The sequence below is a fragment of the Balaenoptera physalus genome, assembly GCF_965194825.1.
Source record: "Balaenoptera physalus genome assembly, chromosome: 3".
Taxonomy (NCBI): Eukaryota; Metazoa; Chordata; class Mammalia; order Artiodactyla; family Balaenopteridae; genus Balaenoptera; species Balaenoptera physalus.
Window position 1 is genome coordinate 47728169 of NC_138890.1, and position 23623 is coordinate 47751791.

General features: G+C 45.1%; 1 protein-coding gene and 1 long non-coding RNA gene across 4 annotated transcripts in view; both read right to left on the reverse strand.

The window, feature by feature from the left end:
* GRIA1 (glutamate ionotropic receptor AMPA type subunit 1) overlaps positions 1–23623 on the reverse strand; it is a 305861-nt gene that overhangs the window by 143688 nt on the left and 138550 nt on the right. The gene's annotated exons all lie outside the window — the stretch shown is intronic.
* On the reverse strand, positions 6919–11698 carry LOC309657803. Its single transcript, XR_014261904.1, has 2 exons — positions 8810–11698; positions 6919–8765 (listed from the first exon to the last, which is right to left on the reverse strand). It is a non-coding gene; the product is annotated as an uncharacterized lncRNA (long non-coding RNA).

Below are 23623 nucleotides of genomic sequence, written 5' to 3' on the forward strand. Positions count from 1 at the left end.
AGATTTTGTCAAATCCATACGCCCCCAGGACCCTTTGTTGGTGAATGCTTTTTAACATGTTGCTGATGCACTGGGCCACGCTGCACTAAAGAATGCCATTAGCCACTGGGACCCAGTTGCCTGCTGAGTCTCATGTTCTCAGTCAGTCCCTAGACCCTCCCTTCATGTCCCTGAAAGATAATCTCTTAAAGACTGTAATGGAACTTTAGAAGTCATCTGTCTAACTTCCAGGGTAACCCAGCACACCATCTACAGGAAACCTGGCAGGTGCCCTTTACTGTGTGTGTGTGTGTGTGTGTGTGTGTGTAAATTTAATTTTTATTTTATATTGGAGTATAGTTGATTTACGATGTTGTGTTAGTTTTAGGTGTACAGCAAAGTGATTCAGTTATACATATACATATAACCATTCTTTTTCAGATTCTTTTCCCATGTAGGTTATTACAGAATATAGAGTTCCCTGTGCTCTAGGGAACAAGTAGATCCTTGTTAATTGTCTATTTTATATGTAGTAGTGTGTATATGTTAATCCCAAACCCCTAACATCTGCTTGCATACTGAATTACTGGGCATGCACTGCTTCTCAAGGTGCCCAGTCCATTGACTGACCACTCTTTGAAACCAGAACCTCATATGCCTGCTCTTAACCCACTCCACAGCCCTCCTGGTATCCAAAGGTGGCCCTCATGGACTTCAGTTTTATGGCATTTGGTTTTCAGTAGTGATGTCCATCCTCCACCTAGAAACCAGAGGGATCCTTTTAATTAAAAAAAACAAAGAAAACACACTGTTTCCCTTCCTTGTGCAAAAACCTCTTAAAAATTTTGAGGTTTCCCACTGCACACAGGAAAAAAATCCCCAAACATCTGACCATGACTCAGAGCCAGAGTTACCTGTCCCTTTGCCCCCTCCTACCTCACACCACTGCCCTCACTCCCTGCTCTAGCTGCCCTGGCCTTTGTTCTGTTCCTCCGGCCTCCACACTTGCTCTGCCCTGGAGACTCTGCCCTCCACCTGCAGCGCTCTTCCCTTACTTCTCTGCAACGCTCACTCCTTTTCAGCAATTTTATCTCAACTCAAATCTCACCTCCTTGAACAGGACTTCCTTCATCACCTCCTCTAAATAGTGATTCCACCCTCCCCTCAACCCTCTATAAGTCTCCATCACATCCCCCTGTCTTATCTTTCATACTTGAATTATTATTATTTGAAGGTGTTTTCTTTTTTTTACATGTATGTATCTGTGACTGTTCCGGTCAGTGTTAACTCCCTAAAAACAGGGGTCTTATTTATGCCCCAAAGCCAGCATAACGCCTGGGACATGGTAGGTGCTTAGTGAATGTTTGCTGAATGAATGATGAGTGCTTGATGAGAGCACTGCGCTAGGGGATGAGGAGGAGCTGTTGGGTCACCCCGGACCTCTTCCTCCCCTGTTCTGGGTAGGCGTCTCCTGAAGCAGCTATTTATCCTTTGCTACTCACACTCTTTTCTGTTTCACCCTAACGAGGATACTCCAGCCACTTGCAGCCGACAACAGGCACTGTCTTTTAAGTGTCTATTGTAATTGCCAGAATCAAGATTTCCATAAATACGGATTTCTCCACCAGGAAGCATACACTGTATATTATTCCCCCTGTGTTAGATATAGATTTGTCAAAAAGCACCATCCATCTTACTGGGTGAGGTGTGTATGGGGAGCACAGAAACCCCGTTAACATATTATAATATGCTCTCTGCAGTATTTTTAGGATCTTTACTTTCCATGCTGCAATGAAATCTTATCTGGTGGGATATAAATCTCATGTTCCCGATCTATTCCCTGACGACATCTACTTGGTTTCACACCTTTAGTTGGGTCTCTGGGGCCCTCGTGGCCAGTGTTTCTTGCTGGAACTTTAGAAGTAGAAGAGGAATGGGTAAGATGGGGTGGAAGAAATGGGCGCAGATAGGCACGATCGAATCCTTACACACACGGAGGCCAGGATGTTTCTCCCATCCTTGAATTATCATCTCCCTATTTTTCCCTTTTGCAAATCTCTTTTCCCTTAAACTGAGTGTGTTATCCTCTAAGGCTAAGAGGGTACGTTTAACCACTGCTCCCTAAAAGAGCATGGCTTGGAGGTAACCTGGCCTGGATTTACTCAAGTGGACCCTGGCCCGCCGAGTTGCTCAGCATTTGACCTTCAATCTGGCTCCTCATTTCAGCTAAGCCTGAGCAGCAACAGCGAGGGAGAGGGAGAGACTAAGAGTCTGTAGGCCCCAAGGCCTGTGGGAGAATGCATAATTGGTTACACGTTCAGAAATATAATTAGTTGTAGCGTATTTCTTTAAATCTGTCACAGTAAATATTCAGTTAGAAAAGATAACTCGATCTTGTAGAAAAAGTACTAGATTAGATGCCAGAAGACCTGGAGGATTCTCTTTTTGGTTTTATCACAGCACAGTATTATGTGACCTTGAGCCAATCCCAGGCTCTCCCCACGCCTCAGTTTCCCATCTGTAAATTGGTGCTTTGACCTCCATAAGAATTAACATCTCTTCAAGCTCCAGCAGTCTACGTTCTAGTCTAATTAGTTGAAAAATATTCACTGATTGAGCACACTTTGGTTATTTGCTGGTCAGACTCGTAGCAACCTCCAGTGCAGGTTTTCAAACCTAGAAATCAGATAAAGGCTCTGCGTTCTTGGATCCGATTGTAATAGAATCCTAGCACTAAATCTAGATGCATTCAGAGTCTTGAGTTGTATTTAAGATACAATTTTGAATGTGATAGGTGAGTTAGTTACCTAGTAGAGAGTAGATGAGAGAAGGCAAATCAGAAAGGGGGCTAGAGGTGGAGCCTTGTATTGTCAGGTACAGCAAGCCTGAGGGGAGAAAAGGGAGCACTGAAAAGCAGCCTTGCAGCCCTGCTGTGTACTGGTCCAGTCAGACTCTCAGGCTGACAGTGAATCAGGGTAGGTGGGACTATGTGCGTGTCCTCCATTTAAGACAGCAGTGGTGCATGTGGTTCCTCTGATAGTAGCAATTAGGAGCTGACCTTTGAGCACTTACGAAGTGCCAGACGTCGTGCCAAGGACATTCCCGTGCGTTGACTTCTTTCCTCCTGTGAGGTAGCTTACAAATTGGGAAGGGCAGGCCCAGGGCCAGCACAATGCAAAGCTGAGTTCTGAACTCCACCAATCAGGCCACAAGGCTTGAGCTCTTGACTTCTGTGATATGCCAGCCCTTCCCTCCCTCCAACAATATTGGAAAGAAACAGTCATGGCATATGGGACAGCTTCAGCTTCTAGAAAATCCTCTCAGGTAGCACTCTGCCTTCCTCTGTTGCCAGATCAAGAAGCATTACTGCATTAGGGTCTGTTGATATTAAAACAAAACCTAGAGACTGTCATACAGAGTGAAGTAAGTCAAAAAGAGGAAAACAAATATCGTATAATATCACTTACATGTGGAATCTAGAAAAATGGTACAGATGAACGTACTTGCAAAGCAGAAATACACGGATGTAGAGAAGAAACGTATGGATACCAAGCGGGGAAGGGAGGGTGGGATGAATTGGGGAATAGGGATTGACATATATACACTATGTATAAAATAGATAAGTAATGAGAACCTACTGTATAGCACAGGGAACTCTACTCAGTGCACTGTGGTGACCTAAATGGGAAGGAAATCCAAAAAAGAGGGGATATATGTATACGTATAGCTGATTCACTTTGCTGTACAGCAGAAACTAACACAACATTGTAAAGCAACTATACTCCAGTAAAAATTACTAAAACAAAACAGAACAAAAGTGGGTGGTGCTCGATGCATTCCCCTCTTGTCCCTGGGGATCATGCAGAGCGTATACACACACATCTGTTCTTCTATTGGTCCATACATGTGTCCATCCACCGATCCATCCACCTCTTGACATCCAGCATCTACCACTCGTGAGACTCTGTGTTAGGCAGTGGACATGCAGTGTTGAAAAAGGCAAGCCCCAACTTCGACGTCACCTTGACAGTGGGAGAGGCCGACACCGAACCAGTCAATTACACTTCCCTATAAGTGCTGTGGCAGGGATGAGGTCGGGGTTCAGGCAGAGACACCTAACCCCAGCCTTTGGGGACCTCAGAGAAGGCTTCCAAGCGGAAGTGCCAGCTTTGACAGTGAAAGATAACTGGGGATCAGGCAGGAGAGGGAGTATGGGGAGTGTGGTGCAGTTGCTTGCGCATAAGGAGTATTTCAGGTAGAAGGGAGAGCGGCAGCAAAGACCTGGCAGAGAGGAAAGCCATCGCACATTCAGGGAACGCTGCCGGAGTGTCAGATTCCGAGGTCCCTGCCTCTAAGAGATTCTGTAGCGGAATGTGTCCAACAATCAGAGCGAGTTAAAAACGAGGCCAGGAATTCCCTCTTGGGGAGGCAGGAGGGCAGGCACCGGCAAGGGCAGGAAAACCCACGCTCTGCACGGTGCGGGCTGTCCAATTCCATCATCGCTTTGCTCAGACCTCTTTGATAAGCACTCCTGGTTAAGGCACCATCCACTTAGTATCAATAAATCTCCCAGCCCTGGGCACTCGCCCTGACAGCTCTCGCCCAGGGAGGGAACTCCTGGTATTAGCAACTTCTTTTTTATTGTCACTTCATTTAAGGCCTCTCACACCGACATTCCTCCTTGGCTCCTGGCTGCAGTCCCTGGAAATGTGGTAAATAGTGGATAATGAGGTGACAGGATGGCTTCATTCTGGGGGAGGGAGACGGAAAGTGTGTGTGTGTAGGTGGGGGGACTTTTAGACACTCATCCTGCTTCTCCAATAATTCTGTCCTTACAGGTGGGAATGACATTCTTGCTCTGACTCTAACCTTGTGACGTCAACTGTGCTTTATTTCCGTCACTCAGAGGACAATAACAGTGCTCCTCCATCCGCTACACTCTCTTGCATCCAAGACCTGGTAGTGACATGCAGTGGATTACCATAATAGATATAAATTGTCCCCATCTCCTCTGTACAACAATTATTTAGGGTTCTGAGACATGTCCAGGGCTTCTCTGTCATTTACTAGATAAAACCTTATTGTTCATTTGTTAAACCAACAAATATTTTTTGAGCACCAGAAACTAATATTGCCAGAAAACTGGGATGCAAGGATGACACAAGACAGTTGTGTCTTCTGCCTTCTCAGAGCTTAGGCAAGAGTTCTAAGTTTTATTATTTATTTATTTATTTTTGGCTGCGTTGGGTCTTCGTTGCTGCGCGCAGGCTTTCTCTAGTTGTGGTGAGCGGGGGCTACTCTTTGTTGTGGTGCGCAGGCTTCTCATTGCGGTGGCTTCTCTTGTTGTGGAGCATGGGCTCTGGGTGCCTGGGCTTCAGTACCTGTGGCTCACGGGCTCTAGAGCGCAGGCTCAGTAGTTGTGGCGCAGGGGCTTAGTTGTCCGTGTCATGTGGGATCTTCCTGGACCAGGGCTCAAACCCGTGTCCCCTGCATTGGCAGGCGGATTCTTAACTACTGCGCCACCAGGGAAGTCCAGTAAGTTTTAAATTAAGGGAAAGAAAGGTTATTTTGAGAGAGTAATAAGGGGATTAAACATCGAATAAGTGGTCATAACTACCATTATAGCCAGTGTTTACTGAGCACTTACTACAGGCACGCACAGTGCTAAGCACCTGTGTCAATATCCAGGTAGAGGGACCAGTTTATCCAAAGGCAGTGAGGTAAGAGAGAGGAAGGAACCTTAGAGAAACTCCAGAAAAGCCAGTACAACTAGGGTGGGGACTGTGGCACAGAGTTGGGGTGGGGGGCGACCAGATTGCCAAGGGCCTTGCCAGGACTAGAGAAGTTAAGCCCCTGAGTCTCGTGTCCATGTTGTATTTCCTTTGGCTTTGGATTCATCTCAGCTTCATAGGGCTTCTCTTCACCCTGGCCTTGGAGCCCAGTTGGGACAGGGCAGCAGAGGGAGATGCGGAAGAGGAGACATCCTCCCCTGCTCAGATTCGTGCGTTTATTATGAAACATGAGTGTTAATTACCAGGCACTGAAAGCCACTGAGATGTGACACGTTATATGAGGCTAAGATCAAGGCTGGGCTCAGTGGTCCTGGAATTAGACTCACCTTGTGGGCTGACATATGAAACCAGGGACAGCGGAAGGACAAACAGACTGAGAGATTGTAGGTTCTGCTGGAAAACTCTTCAGGTGCCTGACATGGTTCTGGAAAAGTAAACGCAAAGAAGCAAATCTGGGACCATGAACAAGCCCCTTTTTCTCTCTGGGCTGCATTTTCCCCATCTGGACAATAAAGTTTACACTAAATCAGTGTCTCTCGTGTGTGTGTGTGTGTGTGTTAAATACCTCCAATAAAATGCCTATACTCATTGGAGATGTCTAGTTCTATAGACAGGGAATTTCTCTTTCTTCTATCTATCTACTCATCCACCCTTCCAACAAATGTTTACTGTGCACATGGTGTATGTTAGACAGCAGTGGTGCCAGTGGGATACAACACTGAAAACCTGCCGTCATGGAGCTTAGGATCTAGAGAGGGGAGAGAGATGATATACAAATCAGCAAGATTATTTGGGATACTGTGTTACGAAGACAATAACATGGGATGATGTGAGAGTGACTGGAGGGGCTACTTTAGATAAGACGGTGAGGGAGACCCTCTCTGTGGCACTAACATTTAAGCTGAGAAAATGAACTATAAAAAGGATCTGGCCAGACAAAGGGCCAGGGAAACAGTTTCAGGCAGAAGGAACAGAAAGTACAAAGGCTCTTAATAAGGTTCAGGAAAAGATTGAGGAGTTTGAGAAATAGAAAGCCAGGGTAGACATAGTGTAGGACAAAGGAGAAAAGCAGTAGAAATGAAGGTGAAGAAAAACAGATCATATAACTCTCAGAGTAAACTTAACGCACCCCTAAGGTGTATGGTACTTCATGTGTGGCTTGGGTACCTGCAGAGTCCTAGAACATCACCTTGGTCTGAGATGGTCATTACTAGCTGATCTTACCAGACCTTTCAGCTCTAACATCCTATAGCTCAAGGCAATGGAGGAGACACAGTAGAGGGGAAGGTGGTTACGACTGAATGGAAAATGGGAAAGGGAACAGTTTCTGACTCAAGTGTAATGGGGCTGCAAAAATGGACCAGTGAGTTCATCAGGTTCTAGTGTAGATGCTACTGTTCTTGGATGCTTCTTGGCTTGCTTTAGGTTCTGGGCCTTTGCCCATGCTCTTGTTCCAGCCTGCACAGCCTTCCTGACTTCTGCCTTTTTCCTCTCCAAATTCTTTCCATTCTTTGAAAGTTCAACTCACATGCCACCTCTTCTGTGAAGCTCTCATGCCTCCCCATTTCTAACTGTAATCTAAAGGTCTCCATCGCTCTCTTAAATGTCCTTAGAAATTTATGCCTCTTACAAATTTTTATCAAGGCCTCATGTTTTATTAGTGTGAGTTCTTTGACTGGGAACAGAAATTAATGCATGCTAACTGAAGACAAAAGAAGAAAGGATAGGGGGGACCCCCCCAGCTCAAAGGCTGGACCTTAGAGAGACAGAAATTGCAGGAGCTCGGGGAATCTAGATGTGAGAATTTCACGGACGGTATCTTCAGAGTGTCACCGTTGCTCCAGCCATTTGTGATCACTGCTCCACACAGCTCGAGACTGGCCTTTTTCAGGTTAGGAGTCATCCCTTGGTCAAGGGAAGGCAGGGAAACTAGCTAATTATCTTCCTAAGGTTACTAAGGAAGTAATCTTACTAAGATGTCAGCCAAAGGAAAATGAGTACATTGTGGACAGAGAGAAGATGGATGTCAGGCATATCAAACCAACAGATATCTACTAAATTTCTGTTTTCTAGTATTTTATAATATAAGTCAAAGTCTAAGACCATAAAGGAGCTCCGTAAATGTCACATGCATCTGAACACCAAGGTTAGGTAAGGAGTTACTTCTAATTCACTTGCTGTTGCCTGTCTCCTATGGGTTAGACACTGTGGAACAGAGTGGTGAATAAGATAGACGATGCCTCTGCCTTCATAAAGCTTATTTTATTCTTTACAATCCCTAGAGGGCAACACACAATGACTACAGAGTATTCCTGGTAAATGAGAGAATGAAGAATGAATGAATGCAGATCATTCACCTATATTAATCAATGGATACTATTCTTGACAATTGACCTAATCTTGCTTCCATGGCATTTCTTGCATTGGGTGGACTCATTATTTTTCCTTTATATTATTAAATGACGTTTTGTGTATTTATATCTTTCATCCGCAATTGAGGTGTAAGCTCCCTTGAAGGCAGAGGCCTTTCAACTCTGTGGTTTTTCTTGGTATGTACAATGCGATGTATCCTATATAGAGCTGGGCAGGGAATCAACATAAGTGCTTGGTGATATTACTTGTTTCACAGTCTTCTAAATTTAGCTGACCGTCTCACAACCACGAGCTTGGGGGGGCATGCATTATCCCCTGCCCCTTGTCCAAATTCCCCCTGCTTCAGCCCACTGAACTCTGTCACTCCCTGCATCTTAAGCCAGTAGAGAATGAGAGCTGTGCTCCTAGGCTGGCGCCCAGAACCCGGGCAACCTTAATGTATTCCACGCACAACACCCAGTCTCCTTAGCCAGTGCTCCCTGGCAAGAAGGTTTACGTCCCATTACGTAATTCAATCCTTAGGATGTCTAAAGGATTCAGAACGAGGGCGCATTCACCCTGCATAGCAAACTATGCAACCATGTAGTATTACAGGAAGAGGATCTTTCAGAGATAGTTCATCTAATCACACACACACACACACACACACACACACACACACACACACACACACACACACACACACACACACACATATATGTGTGCTGTCCTCCTTGACGTATCTCTTAACCCAAGAACCATCAAAGGGTCACAGATTGTTAGTGCTAAAAGGTACCGGATCTTGAGGGCCTATTAGCCTAAGGAAAAGCCTCCTAAGAGGCAGCTGTCTGCCCAACTCCACTTTGAAGTCTACAGAATTTACATGTGCTTGGAATATGCAAAACCTGATGTCAAGGGTGTCCCTAGCCACAGGTAGAGCCTCCTGGAGACGGCAGCATACTGCAGACCTCTCACTACCTATCTGTTCTGGGTGACTGCGCCTACTTGGGAAAAATACTATTCTTCATCTTATTTATTATTATAGTTCCGTCACCTACTGAGTGTTTACCATAGGCCAAAGCCTGTTCTAAGCACTACCATTTACTCCTCACAACAATCCTATATTTGTTTTTCCTATTTCATGCATGAGGAAGCTAAAGTTCAGGGTGATTAATTAATCTCTCACAAGTCATTCATGTGATAAGTGGCAGAGCTGGCATATGAATCCAGGTCAGTCCTCCTCCCTGGCCTGTGCCTTGAACCACACTAACTCTGTCCCCTGAAAGTCTGTCATCACAAACCGGAGCTTTCATTCCCTTGATGATAATATCAGCCAACACTGAGCACTTACTGTGTGCCTAGGATTACGCTATGTGCTTTCCATGAATTGCTCACTTACTACTATTTTAGTAGTATAGAGTAGGGAGACAGTTATTATCCCCATTTTATGGAGAAAAAACTGAGGCCAATTAACTTGCCCAAGGTCACATAGCCACAAAGTAGAAGGTTCAGCGTCCAAACACAGGAATTCCAACTCGAGAGCCATTGCTCTGATCCTCTATGCCAGGTGTCAGCAGCTTTTTCTGTAAAGGAACAAGTAGTAAGTATCTTAGGCTTTGAGGGCCCTGCAGTCTCTGCTGCAACTGCTCTGTGCTGTTTTTGTAGCACAAAAGCAGCCAAAGACAATGTGTAAATAAATGAGTGTGAAACTTTATTTACCATGTAAAACTTTATTTACAAAAACAGGCATTTTGCTGGATTTGGCCTGTGGCCAACTCCTGCTCTATGCGATTCTGCTACTGGATGGCAAGAGAGATGAAATGCTGACATTTTGAGAGAGGTAATAATTGCTCATAGTGTATTATATGATTTTTAAATCTCTCACATCCATTTTCTCTTGTGAATACCCAGTAAGGTGGCTAGGGCATGACTGATGACCCTTGAGCCCACATACAGATGAGGAGCCAGGGATCCTATAGCTGGGGGATGATGGACACGGGTGTGAGCGCATGTCCTTCTTTCCATGTCTTGTGATTCTTCTGCAGTGGCTTTGGTTATTCACACTGCGGGGAGGGCAGGGGAAAGGAACCATGAGAGAGTCAAAGTCAATCACTGACATGCCCATATGACTGAGGCTGCTGCTTGCTGCTTCAAAGCCCTACTGGTTTTGAAGCTCACAGACTGACTCCAGCTGAAGTGTTGACACAAGGACAGTCATACACCAAGTAGGTGGGGCGGGTCTGAGCTCCAGGCTCCTCTCCTGTGCACTGGCTGGCTTTGGGCTAGAGGAGGCTGTAACACTGCCTCATGTCTAAAGGCGTCTCTGATGAGATGGCAAGGGGGACCCGAGCTTTGAGAGGACAGGTGCTTTCAGAGGCTTATATAAAAAGTGGATATGTACCAGGGGATGCACGGCATTGTGGCTGCACCCTTTAAGGCCAAGGCTCAGGCACGTGTAGGGGCTTAGTCAGGAGTGCTGGGTCAGGGGCTCGGTCTAAGGCTAGGGGAAGGGGCTGGACAAAGTTGGAACTTGGATTTGAGGCTGAGATCAGGGCTCATTCTAGGGTTGGGTTCTGGGGTAGAGGTTAAGGCTGCCGACCAGGGCTGGGGTGGGTGCTTCCTCAGTCTCATTTGTGGGTAGGAGGTGGGGTTCGCTGAAAAGTCCAGGTGGGGACTACATCTACCTAGCTCTGCCACTGTGCAGCCTTTGAGACCTGGCACAGTAACCAACTAGAGCAGAATAGATAAAAGCAAGGACACTAGCCAAAGGGAAGACGGTTATGGGAGAGACCAGCCTCATATCTGTCTCTGCCTCTGGCCCGGTCTCCAGCCTGTGCCACCTACCCCCCCATCATACAGCATCTTCTGCTGGTTCATGTATGAACTATCCCTTCAAGGAACACCAGGTAAATCATTCAGGAAATGAAGCCAGACTCGTCCTTTGACGATCTTGATTCCGTTCCCTGGGTGAGTGGGAAAAAATATTTTGTTTCTCATTTGCTATTCTTTTCCTATGAAAATCATGCATATGAATAGGTTTTCCTAAGCCAAGTGGCAAGCCTACAGTACACTGCACACTGTGAACTTTATTAGCACCTGTCCGTCAAGGCAAAGTTGCATGGAAATCTGTAGATGACTGCCTGAGGGTGCCCTATATCAGTGAAATTCATTTTTCCAGCGAGGGTGTATTTATTCACTGAGGAGGTGAAAGGACAGAACTGAAGGGTGAAATAAAGCTACAAAAACAAGAGTCCGGCTCTCAAAACCACACGACACCACCAGAAACCAAACTCTACCCCATCTGATATCTGAATTCACTCATGACCCCTGCCCTTGGCTGATTTCTCGAGGTGAAACCTAACCAAGTGAGAGGTGGATACAGAAGAAAAGCTCAACCTGTTTTTTTTTTTTTCTTTTCCTGCTCTTCTAATCCAGGTCTCAGAAAAGCACACTGAGAATAGCGAATTTTAAACAAATGCTCAACCAGTAGCGTCTTATAATGAACGTGTACTTGCCTTTCCGTCCGAACAGGGATGAGAAGGTCAATCAAGAATTTACTAATAAGGGCACTTTGAATTTTATTTATTTATTTTAATTTTTCTTTTTAAAAAATAGTTCTTTTTCTCATTTATCTCTTGTATTTTGGGCACTTTGAATGTTAAGGCTGCAAATTTTAAGCCCTTCCTACCTCTCCTATACCACATCTGCTCCCAGGCCACGCCCCTTCTGCCTCTGCTTCACACTGGTCTTTCTTTTACCTTTCAGGACAGTCCAAACGTTTTTGCCCTGGGGCTTTTGCACATGCTGTTCTCCCCTGGAAAACTCTTCCAACCCTCTTCAAGTGGCTGACTCTTTATTCTTTAGGCCTCCGCTTTAGTGTTCTTCCTTCAGAGAGGCTTTCTCTATACTCTTGCCCTTTTATTCTCTATAGCAGTACCGTGTTTATTTCCATCATAGCTTATCTCTGTCTTTAGTTATCCCCTTTAATGTTTTGTTCATTGGTGTAATTTCATTTCCCCCAGTATGGCAGAGGTCGTGACTATTTAATCTCCTGCTCTAGTCCTAACCTCTAACAAGGTACCTGACACAGGAGAGGCACCAAGACATTTGCTTGGATGGAATGGATGAGTGAATGACTAAACAAGCTGCTAGTTCTACATATGACCTTAAGCAAGTTATTTCTCCCCTTTGGAGTTCATTTCCTCATTTGTAAAAAAAAAAAGAAGAGTGAGATTCAATTAGCTCTAACGCTCTTCCACCTCTAAAAATACACGTTTCCTTATTTATCATTTTCCAGATGGGAGAGTTGAGGCCTGGAAGCACGCTGTCCAGCCCAGGGACTGGAACTCAGGTCTCCTAGACAACTTCCAATTGAGACTCTTTAGCAAAAGCCCAACTGCCTTCTCTGCAGAGACACCTCCCCCGCAACCAACTCCCCGGTATTTAGTTCCCTTTGTACCAAAATCTGAATCACTTTTCAAGGTTTCTCAAAACATGGGATGAAATGGCTCCTGCTAAGAAACAGTCCAGGCTCCTTGAATGCTACAAGAAATTCTGAGAATAGAAGCATTTCTTACTGTCCAGAGGTGTTCTCTTTGTATGTTCCCACTCAATTAAGATCCAGGAGTGTGTGTAGGAGGGGAAAGGCTGAGATTCAAACTAATTCTGGGGAAAAGAGTAAGTGAGGAAGGAGAGAGGAAAAGGCACAGGCACAGATACAATGCAGAACTGCTGAGAGCATTTGAAGAAAGCATAAGCATGAAGCTACTGTACTATTTTTTTTGCTTGGGCATAATGCACCCACAGAGCTCCATGTGGGAGAGCCTCACTGGCCCCAGTCCACCCCCAGGTTCATTCCTTAACAATCCACCAAACACTGGAGACTACGACCACACTGCTGTGTGCAGCAAACCATCTCCTTCTAGGTCTCTCTGCCTCTGCACGCATTCCTCACAAATGCCTCTCAGCCCCTGAAAAACTTCTACACATCCTTCAAGACTCCAATCACATGCTGACTCCAGCGGGAAGCCTTCCAACCCTTCCAGAAAAAATTAATTACTTTCTCCTCTGAGTTTCTACTGTGCTTTCTTTCTTAGTATTATACTTATCTTGATATTCTATAATTTCACAGTTTCATGGCTGTCTTTTTCATCAGACTGTGAACTTCTGTAGGGCAGAGCTGGGTTTATTTTTAAAGTCGCACAGCCTAGCCCTGGTCTTGATATAGTAGATGCTCCGTAACTTGTTTGTTGAATACATTTTGGTTTTCTCACCTGTGAAGTGAGGGCAGTAATACCTGCCTTACTCTCTGTGAGATTACCCAAGACCTACATTCACTATAAAGTGTACACATGTCAGCCATCATCTTATTCAAATTGCACAACTCAAATATGACATGGACTGGACAGGATATTATTATTCACTTTATCCAGATGAGCTCCCAAGGGTTAAGAGGCTTGCTCTGAGTAACACAGCCAACAACTATCAAATTAGAGAAAGAAAACCAACTTGCTTGACTTCTGGGTTTTTTTCCCCCATCAGATCACAAAGGCCTTTCAAAAATTAGCTGTAAGTTTTGTCACGCTGATTGACTGACGAGAGAAAACATGGATATAAGTCCTTCTAAACATGCCACAAATGTATCTACTTACTTCCTCTGCCCACTGCCCCTCCCCCTCCCCCTGGCTTAGTGGTGTGTCAGTCCTCACCACGCATAGAGTCAGCTCTCCGTACCTGTGGGTTCCACAACCGTAGACCAACCAACCGTGGATTGAAAATATTTGGAAAAAAAATCCAGAAAGCTCCAAAAAGCAAAATTTCGTTTTTGTTTTTGTTTTTTTTTAAATTTTATTTATTTATTTATTTTTGGATGTGTTGGGTCTTCGTTTCTGTGCGAGGGCTTTCTCTAGTTGCGGCAAGTGGGGGCCACTCTTCATCGCGGTGCGCGGGTCTCACTATCGCGGCCTCTCTTGTTGCGGAGCGCAGGCTCCAGACGCGCAGGCTCAGTAATTGTGGCTCACGGGCCTAGTTGCTCCGCGGCATGTGGGATCTTCCCAGACCAGGGCTCGAGCCCGTGTCCCCTGCGTTGGCAGGCAGATTCTCAACCACTGCGCCACCAGGGAAGCCCCCAAAAAGCAAAATTTGAATTTGTTGCATGCCGACAACTCTTTACATAGCACTTACATTGTACTTATAACTATTTCACACCATTTGCGTTGTATTAGGTATTATAAGTCATCTAGACGTGATTTAAAGTATACGGGAGGCTGCGCGTAGGTTATATACAAATACTGTGCCTTTTTACACAAGGGACTTGAGCATCCATGGATTTCGGTATCTGAGGAGGGTCTTGGAACCAATCCTCCTCGGATACCAAGGCACGGCTATACTTATTGCGTTTTATCACTTCCTTTATCACTTTCCTTTATCCCTGCTTCCACCTTGCCCTCTTCCCTTTTCTCACCCTCATCCCCACTCTTCACATAGCAGCCACAATGTTCTTTTGAAAATGGAAATGGGGTCCTGTCATAGCCCCCTTGAGCTCCCAGAGGGTCCTCATCGTGCTTTCAGTAATGTTTATACTCCCTTGCATGACCTGTGAAGGTCTGCCTTGTCTGAAGCCTGCTGACCTGGACAGTTTCATTCATCCTCTCCGTCTCCCCATCCACTGCTGCAGCTCCTCCAACACACCAAGCTCCCCCACTCCCCATGCTGTGCCCTCTACCTCGAACTCTTCTCTCCCACTTCTGCTTGGTTGGCTTCTTCCCATCTTTCAAGGACCACCCTGAGCAGGTCATCCTCTGTGCTCTGTCACCACATTCAGTTTGTTTCCTTCACAGCACTTTACTCGAGTTGCAATTGCAGTAAAAACCCTTTTATCTGATGCAGTCAGGGGCTGTGATTAAACTATTTGAAAAATATGGTTAAAACAAAAAATCATAAAAGTGATTCATCGCAGGTATTTTCTTTTAGCTCAAAACACCTAAGTGCACATGTATTTATCAAGCTTTTGTTGTAGTGGGAACTTGACATAAAATAAATGTAAGTGCAGAATTTTTTTGTGTTTTGCACCCGATCTTTAATAGTTGCCTTGCCTACACCTAGCATTACCATGTTTTTAGGGATTCATCTTTGAGCCTTTCAAAGTATTTAACTTAGCTTTATAAAAAGAAGTAAAACAACTTTTTTTTTTGCATTCGTATTTCACCAGTTTACATAATTTCTGGTTACACTGCAAAAATATGAGTAAAACACAGAAGTATAAATAGGTTTGGAAACAAATGGAATGGATTCCTAGCCCACCTCCAACAAAGTTGATGTGAGCAGAAATATATGGGCTGATCAGAGAAGAGGCTACTCGCCAGAAGGTGTGGGGTTTACAGAGATAATGGAGAATGCAAGTCAATCCAAAGAGATGGTTGAATGGAAGTTGGTTACGAGAGACTTCGCTGCATCTGATAGATGGTTGGCTTGTTGATTATCTATCCCTCTTTTAGGCTGTATGTTTGTGAGGGCAGGGCCTCTTTCCCTTTTCCTCAGCTTGCCTACCCAGTACACAACATAGTCCTTGGCATTCAGAGGTACAATCAATGCCAAGTAAATGAATAAACAAGTGGGGGGACTATTTCGCTTCTTAGGTGAAGAATTTTGTTTCCTCAACTGTGAGAGGATTGGCATGGACTATGGCAGCATGGTCATTTTCAGATCCGCATTCTGTTACCGCTAACCACATCCAGTAACCATTTCTGTGTTTCAGCTTCTGCTTTTCTCCATACCCTCTACACACACTTTAGAGCATTATGTTAGTGACCTCCCTCATACCTACACACCACCCACCACTACAGCCATGCCAGTACCTAACCCCCCCCTGGTTTTTTTTTGGGTTTAGGATGATCCCTTTCCTCAGTGCCTCCCCCCAAAACAAGTAAGGAGGTGGCGAGGCCACTTTGGGCTCTAGTGCCAGAGCTGCTGGATTTGTTTCTTCGGCGTGCTAGGCAACCCGGGGGCAGCTTTGAGCACGGGTAGGACGGACCTCTTCCACCCTGAAGATTTGAGTGGAAAGTTTGGGCCTGCCTTATTTGAGAAATTGGGCAAAACTTCTGCCCCCACCCCCTCATTGCCTTGGCTTGGTCTTTTCTGGTTTCCATGGTGCTGGGATCCACAGAGCCAAGGTTAGGGGGGAGCCTCAGGAACGAAGCTTTCGTGGGCCCTTCAGTGCTCAGGAGCCCACAGCGTGGCTCAGTGCAACAGCCGCGGAGTGAGAAACATTGGGTTTCTTTCTTTTTTTTTTCCCTTCAGTTTATTCCTTTGCCTCTCTCCCTCTCATATCTAAGGAAAGACAGGGACTGATTGAGGATTTGGGGATTCCGGGTACCAGCATAAGAACAGTGTCAACAAATGATGATGGTGATTTCTGATGTTACTAATAGCTGCTCATGTATACCGAGCCCTTTAATGCTAGGAACTAGACTACACATTTTAAAGTAATTCACAGTTCTAAATTTCTGTAACAGTCCGAGAGAGTACACACTTTTATTACTAGTATTATTATTATTATTTTATGAAAGAAGGACTGAGGCACAGGTAGGTGGAAGTCACAGAACTGATAAAGGCAGAGCTAGAATTCACACCTATGTATGTCTGATCCCACAAGGTGAGGTCTTACTATTAAGCTAAAGTACCTTGCAGTGTATCTAATCATAACGTTCACTGAATAATTAACATATTGACTCAGTATATCATATGCGATACAGTATGGGGAAAACAGAAATCAAGACCCCTGCCTTTAAGAGGGATGTTCTAATGTGATGAGAAAGACAGACTCCTGAACCATGAATAAAAACGGGACATGAGAAATTCAACTAAATTCTACAGTAGAAGTACAGCATGTTCTGTATATTCAGAGGAAAGGGCAAATCCTTCTCAAGAGGGAGACCAGGGCAGATGGTGACTCCTAGCCTTCGTGCCCGTGGAGCCCAGGTGCAGCTGTGGAATCCTCCTCAACCTGGTTACCACCACCAAACAGCTGGACCTGTCATGTGAAATTAAAATCAGTTATCTCCTTGGTCTCAGGGGAGCAGGAGAAGGCAAGCCTTAAGGTCTCCTCATTTTTATCACCTCTCTATGATGTCGGTCATCACAAACGTTTCCCACCTGCCTTTTTCTCACTTCTTTAATGTCGACGCAGTTTAAAGTATTTTCAGTCTTCTCACCTCTCTGCCTGTCAACCGGGCTCTGAGCTTCTAAGGCCCCGTGTCAGTACATGGCGTGTAAGAGGCATCTGAGGACGCTTGTGGGAGCAGGAACTGTGGGTACAACACAGACCTCAGGAGGGCTGCCCCTTCCAGCTTTACCCAAAGCCAGGAGGGAGGGCGAGGGAGGTGAAGAGAGGGAAGGAACTGCATCTTTGACCCCATCAGAGCTCAGGTCTACAGAGCAAAGGCACAGAGGTCAGGGGAAGCCATGCAGGGTGCACAGGCATGTGAGTTCCCACACTTGGGGTCGAATGCACAGACCCACCCCTGCCTGCCTCTCTGCAGAAACTGGACAAGTGTCTTCCTGTCTCTGGCCCTTGTGGTCCTCACTGGTAAAACAGAAGATTTGGCTCTAGTTCCCTGTGGTTCCAACATCCTCTGAGGATTCTCACAGCAGGGTGATGAACAGGAGACAGAGCAAAGCTGGGCTGTGGACCAGACAGGACTTTGTCTGAGAAGCTGACTCTGACAATGGCTTTTGTGCATTCACTGTTGGATCTGAACGCACCTCAAAGTGTGTACCCTCCGATGTAGAACCTTACTGCATGAAGAAGAAGTGAGAAGACAAACCTCAATAATTTGGTCCATTGTATGGACAAGAACACCAAAACACAAAACCAAAAAAGCAAAACTGTGATTCAGCTGTAGGCAAAGGTGCTGGCTCTGCAAGGGTCTGGGGAGAGGGAAAATGCAAACAGGGTGAAGGCACATGCAAAGGAATATGTAGGTGCATTTAGTTAATTCTGGAAGTTGTCTGAATATCCAGCAGTGGCTGGTTAGCCTCAGATGTTGCCCAGGTGAGCTAGATAATGTTCAGTGCATTAGGAATCATAACGAGAGTAAAAGCTATCATTCATTGAGTATTTGCTAAACACTTGCATTACTAAACATTTGTCTTAATTAATTTCTTTATTCCCCACAAAAAAGATACCAGTACCTCCTTTTATAGATGAAGATACCAAGGTTCAAGGTCACACAGACACGGCAGATCTGGAAGTCAAAATCAGGTCATTCTGAACTTCAACTCCGATGCTTATAGCTGTTCTGTCTTCAGAAAAGCAAACATAGACATACTGACTTCCTCTTTTTACTGACTCCCCCGTGATGAAGGGAATTTCATTGCGGCCCTTTCCCACTCATTTCACTCCTTCAAGATCCCACTTAAACACCACTGCTTCTGGGAAAACCCCAGTCAGAATCAATCCATCCCTCTCTGAGCTCCCGGAGCTCTTAGCTTGTACTTCCATTAGCGTACTTAACACTTTCTGTTTCATGTTGGAGTTAATGTGTCTGATCCTCCCTCCACTCTATACCCAAAGCAAGTTGTTTAGATTTTCATTATGGCACTTAGCGTCTAGCATTAATGCTAGCCAAGCCTGGATTTGTCTCCCGTCTTATGCAGTGAGCACGGGAGCTGTGTCTTAGGAACATTTCTGTGTGCCCCACACTTAATAGAGCTTTGGAAACAGATGCTTTCTAAGTGAGGCTGGTCCACGCAGCTGGTTTCTTCATTCTGTCTAATCTATCGACTGTGACCCCTCCCCAGCTCTGGTGTACTTTTCCTTGTGCCCACGGTTAGGGTCACTGAGCAATGCCAGGCAGAGGTCAGGGACTCCTGTGTGGAGTATCTCTCAGATCACTGAAAAGGTGGGCGATTGCTTTTTCTCCTGCCACTCTTGTTCCTCTGGCCCTCTCTCCTCCATTGGAGACGTGCCCACGTAAGTTTCATCAGAGTTCACTTTAGGGAAAGGATCGCTTGTTTTGTTCTCTTACTCTGGAGTTAGTGATTTCCTTCTTCCTGAGGAAGAAAGGCTCCGATCCCTGTGAAAAAATCTTTAGAGATCATTTTTCAAAGGAGGGCGGCTTCAAGGGCCACCTGGGACACTTAGGTCCATACACTTATATTCACTCCCGGCTGGACATCTAGATGGCTAAGAGCACAGGGTTTGACGATGGACAGACTGGATTCATTTCTCCACTCCATCTCTTGGGCAAGTTAATTAGTACCTCTGAAACCTTTGCTTCCTCATCTGTATTATAGAAATAATAACAATGCCCACCCAGTGGGGCTGCTCTGAGAGTTAAATGCATTGAAATTGTGTTCCTAGCACAGTTCCTGGCTACCACTGTGTCTGTTGCTACAGTTGCTATTGTCGCATTGTTGTTGTTGGTGTTTTGTAAACAGCATCATCTGGTCGCTAAGAGAGATAAGAGCAACATGCAGCTGAAAATTTGACCTCTGCCGTTAGTAGGAGATGCAAAATCTCCTACTCACATGTAGCATCTAGTTGGGAGCCTAAGAATAGCTGTAGTTAAGTTTCTGCTTAAAAATAACTTGCACGTTTTTAGGCTTTCAGGATCGAAGGTGCTTTAAAGAGCATCTTTATTAATTGTGCCATTTTTCAGAAAACGGAAGCTCAGAGAGGAGAACTGACATTTCCAGGATCAATCAACCATAAAACAGTCATACTGGGGCTCAAACTCAAGCCCTCTGACCCCAGTCCAGTGTATTTCCCACTGAGTATCCCTTGAACTACTGCCCTTTTCTTAGATTTAGCCATTGTGTACCCCTTCATCTTTCCCACCTGGGATAACCTGGGCACCATCTGAAGATGCTGCTTTGCCCGGTATTGAGAAGATGACAGTAACACATCTTGCTACACAGACATTCCTGATATGAGTCTATTTCTTTATGTAGATGAGATTCTACTCCATTCTAACTCCATCACTCCCACATAAGCTAATTCTGCTGAAACTAATGTGCTAATATATATATTAGTCCTGAGGGTTAAGGGCCTATTCCTTGCATTCAGATGCTGCGATTGAACTCAAATGCGATGAGAATTGCACTGGCATTCTGGGGTGAGCTTCAGGAGTACAAAACGTAAGGAAAATAGGCTAGATTTGTCTTTCTCCACATTAAGGGAGCATGGTCAAGGCCTAGCATAGCCGGTAGAGATAAGAAGAAGTGAGGCATTGGGTGGAAACCAGCCAAGGTGCAACTCTGGGGAAGAGACCCCAGCCCCGACCCATCAGGTAGCACTTGCTCATGGAACCCACTGGACAAACACTTTACTGTAAACATGTGCCTAAACATACCTTGCACTTTACCACCTCCAGACTTTTCTTCACACTGCTCCTTCTGCTTTCTTCTATTATTTAAGAGTATATAGGACTTTGTATCATTTAAACAGTATTTTTATATCCACCATGTTGCTGAATCGTCATAACCACCCAATGAGGCCAGTACTTAGCACTGCTATTTCACAGATAAGAAACTGGAGATCAGAGGCATGAAAGGACTTGCCCAGGGCCATAAAACTCATCTCTGCAGTCAGAGCTCCTTCATTCTCCAGTCTCCAGGGTCAGTGGCTTTCCATATGTCAGGGTCAGGAGAGCCACCAGACTGATACTGGACTTGGGCACCAGGTCGCCTGCCTGGGTTTGAATCCTGGCACTTGCCACTTTCTTTGCGGTCTGTTACGTAATCTCTGCCTTAGTTTCTTCATATGCAGAATGGGAATAATCCTGGTCTCAATCTCAAAAGACTGACAGGAATAAATTGGTTATTATGTGCAAAGTGCTTAGCAGTGCCTGGCACAAAAGACCTGCTCAGTATATGTTGCTATAGAAACTAAGCTGTGTCCTGTCTGAATTCCCTCCCTGCCAAGGCTCATCTGAAATGCCGTGAAGTGTGATTCTGACTTTTCGTAAATAGATGCAATTTCTGCCTCTTTTAGACCCTGCAATCATTTGTACTTTGCTCATAGCACACAGTATGTTCTGCTGTGCACTGGAGAGAACTGTAAACTTGTTTTTCTCGTCCTACTCTCCCCTCGCCTGTGAGCGCTGTGGTTCAGAGAGAGAGAGCTCCCATATAAGTACATCCCCTGTAGTGCCTGGTGTGATGCTTGATGCCAAAGAGGAAGAAGTTGGCAAATGCTGGTTACACTGAATTCAGTCGAACCCAGAATTCCAGTTCCCTTGAAGACCTGGAATGTTAGGGCTGGAAAGGCTCCTTAGAGATTAGCCAATCCTGCACTAATGCCAGATAACTGGGTTGCTGAGAGGGGAAAGATACTTGTCCAAAGTCACATAACATATTAGTGGCAGAAGTAGGTATAGAAACCAGATTTTGTTGCTACCCGCAGCCCTGGGCTCCACCCAAAGCACTGGGCTGTGTCTCTCTCCATGGAATGGAGGAGAAAATAGCCATGTACCTGAATTAAAGAGAGAGGGATGGGACAAGCGACAGTGCACAGCTAAGCTTCGGCAGCAGAACTGCTCAAAGAGGAGGGATGTATTAGGGATACGTATTCAGAAGCCTACTGGGGGTGAAGGATGTGAATAAAGTGCACAGGCAATAAGGCAGTTTCTCTGAACTGACTTGGTATTTCTCTGCTGCACGAATGTATCAGGAGCCCTGCAAAGGAGAACCTTCAGAGTTCAGTGTACTCAATGTTAACCTTTAAATGGTTCTCTTCCTCTTTTAAAACATGTAATCTTAACTGGAGATCGTCAACCTTGGGCTCCAGGGCGCCTTCTTTGTGTTGGGATTTGTACCTAGAAGATGCTAAGATACAAAGATACACAGTCCCTGTACATCGAGGCCATTTCTTTCAGTTCTCCAGGTGATTATCTAATCTGATAGGGATGAGAAAGTTAAAGTCCTTCTCAGCCTGAGCCCCAGAGCCTCTTCTCCACAGACTACTGTCATGTTTTTTCCCCTTGTTGAGGTTTCAGATAATGTTTAAAATGTAAAATCAGAGAGAATTCTGCACTGGTCAGCAGGAAAGTGTTTTGATTCCTGGTACTGTCAAATCTTGTCTTCCAAAGTAAGATGAGGTAATTAAGTCTTAAGGTGATAAGTGATAAGCTCCCCCATCATCTCTGACATAAATGCTGGGCGAGGCGGGGAGGAGGACCAGTGAGAAGCTGGTTTCTGATGGCTGTGGGTGGAGGTTTAGGGGAGCTCTATAAGCAGGCGTAGCCCTGGGGTGGGGGACTGCTGAGGTTTACACCCCAGTGGTTCAGGTGATGAAACCCAAGGCTGCCCATAACCACCAAGTGAGCCTCTGAAAATGATGTGCCACGTTGGTTTGCAAGTCACGGTTAATGAGAGGTGAGCATTCACAACACAGCCTTCCTGGGGAGTAATGTCCAGAGGGCAGACAGCTCTGACCTTGGGACTTGGCGGGAGGTCATCTGCTCCTTTTGATCTCTATGTCTAATGCATGCGTCACTTAAAAAATGGTTAATGTCAAGGATAAAAAGTGTTTATAACAGTTCAGTGTGAAGCTAATATAGGGAGAATTGAAAAAGACTTTTTGCAAAGGAAATTCATCCAGCAGTCATTTCCCACTACGGGCTGACTTGATGGCACCCATCAGATTCCTTCTGATTAGTAGGACCGGTTGTTCTTGTTGTGTTGCCGTTGTTGTCGTTTCAATGCATACAGTGGTTTAACAAATATACTGTGAATACAATATTTGATTACCCTTCAGAGAGCTCACCTACCACTCTCCTAATACCGTAAACCATGGGTGAAGAAAACTGGCACTGACTTATTACCATCTTTGCCTTAAAGAGCCGCCCTCTCAATCCCTCTGACTGATAGCAACTTCCAAACTACTCCACAGATGAGCCATTAGGTATGTTGAATGCATACTTTTTGGGTGGCATTTGTAAATTTACGTTTCCCCTGGGCATGATAGAACCAACTTGACACATTACTTGTGAACAGTACCATTTTCTATCATATTAACATCTTCCATGTTGATGGAAATAACAGAAGTAAAAATTGAAAAGTGAGTTGGCCTACAAATTGTGAAGCTTAGTAGATTCATAAGATTGTTCTTTATTGTTGTTTATTTTTCACAGTTACACTTAATCAACGTCTTCACTTTTTAAAGAAAACTTTAGGGACTTCCCTGGCGGTCCAGTGGTTAAGACTCTGCGCGTTCACTGCAGGCGGTGCGGGGTCAGTCCCTGGTTGGGGAACTAAGATCCCGCATACTGCACAGTGTGGCCAAAAAATTAAAAAAAAATTTTTTTTAATTAAAAAAAAATAAAGAAAACTTTACTCCCTTTCTCCCTGAATGCTCCATCAGCTCATAACATCCTGAGCTGTCACTGACTACCTCCTGGTAATATATAATAGGCCCCCACTGATGCCATAGAGCTATAAGTTCCTTGAGGTCAGAGACAGTCTTCTATGAATAAGAAATAGCTCTGCAGGTCTGTCCC